This window comes from Chiroxiphia lanceolata, chromosome 4, assembly GCF_009829145.1.
Source record: "Chiroxiphia lanceolata isolate bChiLan1 chromosome 4, bChiLan1.pri, whole genome shotgun sequence".
Classification (NCBI taxonomy): domain Eukaryota; kingdom Metazoa; phylum Chordata; class Aves; order Passeriformes; family Pipridae; genus Chiroxiphia; species Chiroxiphia lanceolata.
Window position 1 is genome coordinate 48,215,664 of NC_045640.1, and position 11,018 is coordinate 48,226,681.

Below are 11,018 nucleotides of genomic sequence, written 5' to 3' on the forward strand. Positions count from 1 at the left end.
TATAATTTTAAATATAGTAATTCTAATAAATTATAGAAGATAATATTTCTTATGTAAACCCCACTGCTTTTTGTACAAATAAAAGTATACAGCAGGGTTGCATGATTTAATTCAAACCTATCTTATTTCTCCGTCAAATTTGGTGGCACAGCTGTTTACCATGAGGAAATGCCCAAAGGTATGAAAAATATATTTTATTATCACAATACAGAAAAATATCAGCCTTCAAGTAAGAAGGCATCTAACTTTCAACTGTCTCCTTTAGACAGTGAAAAAACCCACCAAATTATGCACACATTACAGGCATATATCATTAGAGGGACTAGGTCTTAGGAGGTAATGGAAGGAGTGGGAAAGAGATGTAGTGTGGCAGCTTTGCAAAGAGCTGAGCTGACATAAAGACTTGTTGCCCTTTGTTTTCCCTGTCTTTCTGTCTTTGCTCCCAACCCTCTCATTTCACTCCTTTACAATGAGTGTGGCACTGACCCCAGGAATCAATTCAACTCCACAGCTCAGGGAAAAAATGTATAATTAGTTTTGACCAGAATATTTTTCTACCAGGCTGGTGATTTCAAGTGCCTTGAGTCAGTACCAAGTTTGAGGCAGAAAACAACAATAACAAAACAAACAAACCCCACCAAAAAAATCAACCAACGAACAACAAAAAAACCACAAAAAACCCTGACAAAACCAAGAGAGTGTGACCACAGGAAGAGATAGGAAGAAGTGGCCAGGGAACCAGGATCTTGCAAAGACAAGCAAACACAAACATGTTCACCTCATGATATGAAGCTGTGTCTTGGGCTGCCTGATATCATGACAAAAGAAGGTACAAGGAAAGGGTAGTCACAGCAGGATGTGACTGGAGACTTTAGATGCCAAATACCTCCCAAAATTGTTATACTTATTTGTGCTGAAAAATTAGGTCAAACATCATTTATGATGTTCACAAGGTTTGGAGCAATGAAGGTTCCTCTTCAATAATGCCCAAACACAAAGTCTTTCAGAAGGTGATGCTCAACACCCTGAAGGTTGGCAAGGCTATCACCGCTCAAACAAATGTGCAGGGGCACCTGTGCAGGATCCAGTTTGGCAACCTGAATGACACGACTGCTGGAGGACCTAAAGAGTGCAGGAGAAAGCAGATACAAAGTGCTAGCCCAAGTACCCATGCTCCCATGAACATGCAGGTGCCCTCGGGAGAACAAAGAAGGACTAAAGCATTCCAGTATATCACACTACCTCATCTGAGTGATCCCCCTTGCCATGGATCACCCTCACTAATGAGCAACCACGCATTGTAAGGCTGGATACTCCTCTGAATTGAGCCCTCAGAATATCTGTTGGAAGATATTCTGTTACATGAGAATCAAGACTGTTTTGCTTATTACTACAATGAAGTCCCTGCTCAGTCTGTCTTCAGTACTAGTTGCTACAGCTCAGGGAAAAAAAAGATATGGTACATTTTAAAGATCTTTCCAAAATACCTCAATTGAACTTTCCAGAGTTCAAACTACTAAACAAATAAAGAGCTTGCATGCATTTACATTAATAAAAAGAGGAGGGTTTTTTTCTTGTTATAATTACCTCATATTATAAAGGGGAGGAAAACAGATTTCTATATCTGCTTTCCCATCATATAAATACTACATAAATTAATTACCATCTTTCCAAATATGTCAGTTCCTACTGAGAATTTATGAGATTAGAGAGATCTTCTTTAGAGGCAAGCATGATTAGATTCTAAAGTAACTAATACTTTTTTACTAAAGGATGTCATATAAACTATTCCAGAGTTTTTCACAGAAACCGCTAGTTTTCTTATCACCTTTACAAGCATAAGTAATAACAACAGTTATTATTGCTACTGTACTTTTTATGCTGCACAAGGGCAAACAGGAGTAAATTAAAGCAACTCATTCCTGAAAGCTGTTAAGTGTCTTCCTCTCCTATCAATATAAATGAAAGGCGATTACACACAACTAATCAATGATGTTATTCTCATGAAACACTGAAAAACTTTATAAAGGAAACAAGACAGAAGGAAACACCTCCCTAAGAAACAGTTGTGATGGTGTATCAGTCCATGTTACGCTTTCTAAACTGCACAAGGAATGTAAACGTGCACTTTGGTAAGAAGAAGTGAATTGCTTACTGTGTGCATTCTGCCATCTATTTTTGCCCAGTGAGGGCAGGGTGCCCAGCCCTGCAGGACTTGGGTCATGTTATCTGCTGAGTTCTTCTTGTGGTAGGACTTGCCACAATAGAGTCTGCTGTTCTTATTAAAAATAACTTTCAATACTACACTCCCGACAGCAATTCAAAGACCTCTTTCCGCACTGCCTCTCTCCTTAAAACTCCTGCCCAGGTGCATCGTACCTAACATCTGTAGTCCTACACTCCAGATCCTCTAACCCTTACAAATCCAGTACAGTGTGGCAGCCAGGTTTCCAAGATGCACAAAAGATAGTCTCTCTTTCCAACACTACATCCCTAAGTACTGTGAAGCAGTAATAAAACCAACTTACAAATAAAATTTTTTGACTCTTTACAATACTGGATCAGGATAGAGCCGGGAAGAGATGCATACTTCATTTCCTAGCCTCGAAAACTGACAGCAGCTACTGAGGTCTTTCCAAGCTCTGAGCAACTGACTTTGCTCTACGTCCCCTATCAAAACAGATTACCCGATTTACACCAGGCAGCTTATGGAAAGCCTGCTTTACATTAGACAATTTCAAAATCACTGCCTAAATTGTGATAGTGCAAAGAGAGCAGGCACTCTCCCTCTGTTATAGGGGAGGAAAGGAATGAGAAGGGGAGGCAACACTGGACGGAACAGGAGCCAAGTTTCCAGCCTCCTCCAGCTCCCAAAAGTTATGTCATAACCAGAGAACATGCCATATTTCTAGGAGAAGCTGTAACTTCTGGAAATCAGGCAAAACTCCAAGCAAGTATGTCCCACATACCTGGGGAGAAGGAAGACAGTCTTCAAGAAAATGCTAAGAATTCGCATGCTGTTATAGTGTTAAGGGTAGTGGTTACTATCTATCTTGAAATGTAGAATCATTCAGGATTTAAATGAATTTCAGAAATTAAGGGAAGTATTTTGTTAGGTCAATAATCTGTGTAAACAGTCGTTTAAATATCCCCATTAAAAAAAAAAAGTAACATTACTTAAAACATTTTTCATTTGCAAGAACATCAATTGCCTAGTTAAGAAAAAAACATGTGAGCCACTATGATCACAGACACTGACAGTGAAATGCAATAGCCACAGCAAAGTACCAAGGCACTACATATCCTTTTCTGAATTGAAATTAAAGCAATGAAGATAAAGCAAAAAAGATAAAAAATATTTTGTTCAAAGTCCTCATCTGCATATATCACGCATACTTTGTTAAAATATTTACTGGGAAGTTTGAAATTTAAGCTACTTCGCTTCAAGTCTCCAAGCTTTTGTTCAAACTTGTATCATGTACTTAACTGAAAGAAATGCAAAGGCTCAGTGAGGATTCACCATAAGAACTAAGCACAAAATAAAGAGGAATGATGTCCATGATCATTAAAATACAGGCCACATCACTCAATAACAACCACCCAGAACTTGCATCCTTGTTGTGCACATAGCCCCAGTCACCAACTCATTGTGCACTGGAGGTGTATTTGCAAATTTTGCAGCAGGAAGGAGAGCACCCTAAGCATAAGCACTAACCACAACTGCATTTAATGGTCCTCCTATTGTACCACTGTCTGATGCCACCACTTCCTTAGCTGAAAAGATTTTAATCTTGCTAGTCTTTTTTGTACCTCATGGTAGCAAAACCCACATGAAAGCCAGGACAGAGAGTTACGTCCACAAGTAAAAAGTAGCAGCAAAGACTAAAAGTAAAGCACAGTTCCTCATTCAAATTTACCATTACACTATCCAACTCCTCCTTTATCTTGAGCACTTCCCAGAATAGGCATCCTGACATTATAGTCTCATCAGAATATAGTAAATATTATCTGCCATGAGGATACAAGTCTCAAAGCCATATTACTCAAGATGGATCCATCTTTCCTGGAAAGTTCTGCTATTCAAAGCACAGGATACCGTTTCCACTGGTAGGTACTTTGGCATCAAAACTCTAATCAGATTCAATGAAAGCTAATACATTTGACAGTAACACAAAGCAAATTTCCTTCCAAAGCACTCGTTAAATCCTTTTTTGTTGAAGAGGCAGGAGAAATATTTCCAGTGAGGAGTTTATTCAATAAAGAATGTCACTTTCATGTTCTTTTCCTCAGTGTGATAACACACAAGAAGTTATTTGGAACTAGCTGTAATTATCACGTATTCATTCTCCATTTTCACTGTTGCTTTAGCCATATATTCAAAAACATTTGCCATTTACTTGATGACCAGTTCTATGGCTGAGAAAGCTGCTTCTAGCCACGAGAAACTTTGAAACTACCAATAACCAGAAATTTCAACTTATCATGGGAAAAATAAACATTTTACAAAAGAACCACATGACAACCCTTGCTATCCGTGAACAGCATCTTGAGCATCTGTGGAGTTTATGCTATTTGCTTTCTGTAAACACCTTCTGAAAAAAAATCTCGATCAAAAACATTTTTGAAGTGATGTGCTTTTAAAAGAATAAACAAAAGAGGGTAGAGAAATAGAAAAAAACCCTGATTTTATTCATTTTGGTTCATTTAATAGCTTCTAACATGATGCTGCTGCAGCATTAATTCCTCTCTTGGTATGACTTTGTGTTTTATTACTCTCCACCTACAGGCTTTTTTTAACATGTATCTGTCAATTGTGTTGCAATTGCAATTCAACTAAAAACCATAGCAAAAAAAGGTTATAGGCCAATTATAAAAGTTTATACAAGAAATAAAACTTCCTTAATGAATAATTTAGGCTAAATTAATGTAATTTAAGAAAAATTATTTGTTTTGAAACTAAGCAAAGAAAGCAATGGGAAAAAAAATTAGCAAATATCTGCTGTGAACAGCTTCTTAGAACAGCCAGTCAGGTTATGTAAAAATTATGAATGCTGTCAAAAAGAATAAGTATTTCGGTTTGACAGAAAAATGGGCAGGTGGGGTGGGTTTGGTTTGTTTGGAGTTTTTCCCCTTTTTACATCTGCCAGGAGAGACTTTTTAACACATGAAATTGTCTGCAATTAAACATAACATAAAACCAGATTTTATTACCGGTCCGTGGAAAGAAGCTGAAATTCCCAGAGAGGCTGTAAGTTTTCAACAGCCTCATCTGAGAGCAGAGAAATAGTCATAACCATTTCTCTGACAGATTGGGCAAGAGCTGCCAAAACCCCAAAGGAAAAGCATTTTGTTTATATCAGCCCCCACTCAGCACGTGGAAAACACAGCTGCAGAGCTGGTTCTCCTGGTCCTCCAGTTTCACACCCCTGTGGACAAAACCAGCCAAATTAAATTTGTGGAGTCACCACTGTGACACACGGAAGCTTAATGAAGCGGTTAGAACAGATCTCATGACTTGTGGTGAAAAAAAGGCTGGGCTGTTAGCAAGGGGAGACAGGAGACTCAGGAGCTGGTAGCTCCTCCAAAAGCCTCCTTCCCTCACTTCATAAAAACACCATCCAAAATCTGGCTTTTCAGTACAACCCCAAGAATGTGCTAATTAGACTACTCTTGGGAAAAATTACTCAAACCTGTAACTGTTGTGGCCCGCTCCCCCGCACCCTCTGCATGAGGGCCACTCTTCATTGGCAATTCTATATTCCATGGAAGCAATTTCCTGTCACCTGTTTGAAGCATGGAAGGGGGACCTGTGGCAACTGGACTGTGGTAGAGAGGAGGAGCTGCTGGAGGAGAAGGCCTTGGTGGCCTGTCTGGGCAGCTTCCATGCCACATCACCCCTTTGGCTCCAGGTGTCAAGCCCCAACAAGGAGCATATTCAGCCTGTGGCTCCCTCCACAGGTTACCTCCGGGCTGGGGTATGGGGCCAGCACTGTGGGATAGGGGCTTGGCAGCTGCAGGTCCCTGACAAAAATCAAGACACCCCTTGTTCTCCCTGAAAAAGCAAAACTTTCCAACATGGCAGTAGGGAGGGAAGCAGGGAGAGTACTTCAGTTCTCAGCACCAACGAAAGAGATGGCATCCCACTGGAGAACTGTTCAAATGAGCCCTTTTAACCAATCCTTCAGCCTACACACCACCACTTACAGCAATTTTTTTAATTTTTTTTTTTTAAACTGAAGTAACTGAATAACTGTTTTGATCTGCTTTGAGAATTTGTTCCATGTCCTCAGTTTTTCACTACCACTGACCTGTCCTAGAGCCAGGCAGCCCTAAAGGGAACAGTCGTGATGATGTAATCCCTACAAGCAGTTTTACTTGTGCTTACCCCTGGTGTGATTCACCTCACTGGAAGGTGAATGCTCGTGATGGCAGGACAGGCCAGTTCTAGCTTCTCACTCCACCCCATCACCCTGTTCTTCTTCCCCTAATAGCAGAGAGAATGAGGACAGGAAAGAATCCAACATCTGACATGATGTCATAGAAAACTTTTCCATTAATTGCAGAAATTGCCATACTTCCTCACTCAAAATACAAGTGCAACTATTTTTTCAGAATGGCCATCCTCTCCTCACCTCACCATCACTTCATTAGTCCTGTCAGCACACGTCACCTCTTTAGCAGCTTGTAACGGGAACAGTAGAGACAGCAAGGAAACACTAGGGTGAGTAACATGCCTATCCTCTGGGCTTATCCTGACCCTCTGGCTACCTGTTTGTTACTGAGCTCCTTCACAGGGGCTGTTGCTGCTGTGCTTTTGGCAGGTGAAATATGCCACTGTTACAACAAATGCAAGGCTTTTCTGCATAGCGCAAAGGGCAGGCAGATTGCAGAGCAATCATTACCATTGGTGGTGGAATTTCTTATAATCCTACTGGGATAACATGGGCTTAATTACAAAAAGGAAAATGACTGTTGTCCTCCTATTTGCAAAGAGAATCAACTGAAAGATAAACCTAAAACTCTGACATATGTGGGTCATCAGCCTCACATGGGGTACAGCATGTCATATGAAGGGACTCACTTCCAGCATGTGTCTCTACCTAGCGGTTGCCACAGGAATTCACACACATTTGAGACCGATCTGAAAAAAATCAGTGTGAGTTTGTAAACCCTAATAATCTCTAAACTGTTTTAATATCTTTAGTAACAGACTTTCCTGTATTGCTTTTACCTTTTGGAGGTCAGGTTTTAGTTCTTAGGAGGTCACTCACGAAGCTGCAGTCACTCAGAGTTTCATCGTTTTATTTCAATTCTAGATTTACTCTCCTGGCTTTTACTAGCAGACAGATGAGTCTGTGAGTATCCTGTGGTACAGGTTCCATCCTACTGTTTCGGCATCTATACATCAGAACATCATCACTCTTGGTGCTGCTACATATGCCTGTTTGTAAGCCTCATGGGTGGCAATAGGATCCTTCCACTGAAGGTTTCAACCCACATAGAAGTTCATTAACTTTGCACATCTTAACAACACTTAGTAAATTTAACATACACTATTTTACCCTTCTCCTTTGAGATCTTACATATTTCGTACTTTTTTCCCCTCTAAAGTACCACAGATTAATTCCTCATTTAAGGATCATCTCACACGTCTGCCAAGTTGCACATCAGAACAGTCTTCTGAACTGTTTCTGCAGCTTCTTGATTACACTTGAATAAGGTATGTCTTTCCATGGCCAGCCTCTTTAATCACTGACTTTACATATCCTCAAAAGTTGACTCCTTTTGACCTCATGTTCAGGGGAAGAAGAAATCACCCAAACAGGGTAAAAACTGACCTTCAATACCTCCTCACCTAAGCAAGCACTCTTCATGAAGAGAATTCACACAGTACCAGCTCATAACCCTTCTTCTCACCACAACCCTGGGACTTACAGAAAATTTGCAGGCCAAGAGCCATCAGTCTCCTCTCAAGACCAACACTGGAAGTTGGGGGCAAACAGGAGACTGATTCACAAAGGGACTGAAAATTCCTGAGAATACTCTGTCCCTTGTGAGGTCATTTACAGATTTCATTTGTTGTTTTGAAATTAGCTGCAAGTTTGTTCAGATTTCATCATGTTTGTCCCAATCGACAGATGATCCCTGGCCACCTCTAGCACCTAAAACTTTATTTTCTTTACTGTCTTTACTTTTAATATACTTATTGCCTTCACAATTCACATAGCTTTAAAGACTTCTGAAAGTGTACAGTACCAATGCAGCAATCAAAAAAAAAAAAATCTGTATCTTAATGTACAAAAGCATGTGGTCTTCTCATAACAGGAGAGTTGTTTAATTATGATGTTCACAGAGGGTGGGTGTCTTTTGTCTCTCAGTCAGTTGAACTAGATGATCATTGTATGTCCCTTCCTACTGAAATACTCTATTCTGTTTTTATTATTTAACTAAGACCTACTCACAACTGATACTGCATACGTGTCAGGCAGAAAGCACCTACTGTTTGTCACTTTTCAATAGAGAGCAAGAAGGGTATGTTGCCTGAAAGGGATGGAGGGAGTTTTATAAGCTTTGCATTTTTGCATATGCTGCCTTGATGTTGCTCTCTGATTTTTTGAACAAACCCAACGTGCGGAGAACCTGAATGGCCAAAATAGACACCATGTATAATTTTGTGGTGTCTACAGGTGTCCCTTCATCCTTCAGAAGAATGAAAATAGTGAAAGTGGCAAAACACACCAGTACAAAAAGAAGATCACATGGTACACGTGTAACATAAACGTGTGCCCTGTAAAGGTGCCCTATAAAAGAAAGAGCTCTTTATAGTTCTAGAGCTTTACTAAGTACTCTTGATATCGACATAAGGTGGCTATTTATAAAATATGCTGTTACTTCTGGGTTTAGGAAGACAATGGCACTTGGTTTCTTCTAGCCTTTTTAATTGCCTTTGAGGCATGACACCTCTTGGCTTGAAGAGGGAGATCCTTAAGGACTAAGGGTGGGTGTTTGGCTAAAGGAAACTCATTAGTTTACAACCATCTATTCCTCCAGCATTTTCTCCTTCAGGCCACAACATTCCTTTCCTCACCTTCACCTTGTCCTCAGAACAACTGATTTTTTATCTTAGGTATTAAAACAGTCAGATCCTCTGTGTGTCTTGTCCAAAACCCTGGAACTACCATGAGTACATCTGCTTTCTCAGGGGGAATTCTCTACAGAATAACTTTTCTAATGTTACCTTGGCATCACCTTGGAACACACGACTTAGGAAAAGAGAAAAGTCAAGTGTCATGACTGCTTTCCAGCCTTCTAACACACTGCAAGTGAAAAAACCAACCCACACTTCCCTAACTATGGGTCTCCAAAAGGAACCAATTTCCTAAGGCAAAATTCGGTCTCTACGTTCTCAGTCAACCAAAAATTCAGGAGATTTTACCTATTTTCTGGTTTGATTTGTCTTACATAACTTTGATCACTCAAAATTGGTATGGTGTCTGAGTCTTAATTTCAACTGAGCCAAGTCTTAGAGACCAAGTTCTGCACTCTCAGAGCAAAGCAAACGTAACGACAGTCCTGGTCCGCTTGCACAGTGTATGGTGGTTTTGCCTTGGTTGAAAATATTTTTTCAAGATTCCTTTTCAACAAAAGCTGTAAAGTTATGTTTTTTCATAAACTATAAAGAAGGAGCTCTCTAAACTGTAGTAATTTACTAGACCTGGCAATGCAAGTAGGAAAGCATCTTGAACCGCAAGGAGCTTAGGCATTATAAATATTTTCTGATCGTCTCCTTGCTAAAAAGCTGTTCACTCAATGCAAAAGCATGTGCACCATCAGCAAGTTCAGTACCTCAGAGAAAACAATGCATTAAAATGCAGTTTGGAATAACTGATTTTACATTCTGCTGTAATGCCTTTTCATAATGTGAAAGACCTTAAGGCTAGTTTGCTTTTGGTCACATAAGCTTCCACATAAACTTCAGTAGTCAATTATTACTCAACTCATTTCTGCCCTCATGGCAGGGCAAGGAGTCTTGTATCCCTCTTGGCTTTCTAGTTACCCTGTGGAGAGCAGATTTAGCACCACCTTCCCTCACTGTCAGAGTAGCACTTACAAAGTTCTCGAAACTTAGAGTCTCTCAAAGGCATGCCTTAATTTCCTCACTCACTATCCAAAATGCTCTTATGTCTGGGTCTTGGCCAGGTTGCTGGTTCCTCAACACAAGGAAGACCGTCTTGACATACTCTTGACATGCTTACCAAATACCTCTCAAGAGAGGCTCCTCCCAAGTTCCTTCTCGGCTCCAGCAAACCAAGTCCCAAGAAGGGCTGCTACAGGATCCTGTGCCCATCTTGGACCTCAACAAGCTTCTCTGCCCATCACCTACATCATCTTCCCACCTCACCCATCAGAAACTGCTCTCAGTCTTATCTCCTCACCTGCTCATTTTTGAAGGGGCCACCTCTAGGCACACAGTGTACTTTCTTTGGGCTTACTGCCTGTTAGAAAGAAAGAGCTTGCACTCAGTGATAATGAAATGGGTCACAAGGACTCAGCATTTAACACATCTGGTCATAGCAAGCCTTTTAATCTTTGCAAAGAAGAGAAAATATTGGAATTTTAAAATATTAAACTAAAGGGAGAATTATTCCTCTCTGCACTTAGAGTAAAATCAACAATGTGTCTTACGTGACTGTCCCACTGGACTGCTCTAAGCTGTTTCTGAAGCCTGGCAAACTTTATACAGACATAGCACCCTGCAAAACCACCACAGGACGGGGACAAGGTCTGCCTGCAAGTTTCCTTCAAAACAGTATTGTAACTCTAGAACTGAGCCTTCCGGACCAAGGTTGAACAAATATTCCAAAATAAAGCTTGAAAAAAAAAATAGTCACCAATACATAAATGCTATAATTTAATAACACTAAAATAATCTCCAATAACCTCAGGTAAGTATCTTAACAATATGTGTTAATTAAAGTTCAATATTATCTGGAGATTTAAACCCGGGTTTTGAATTC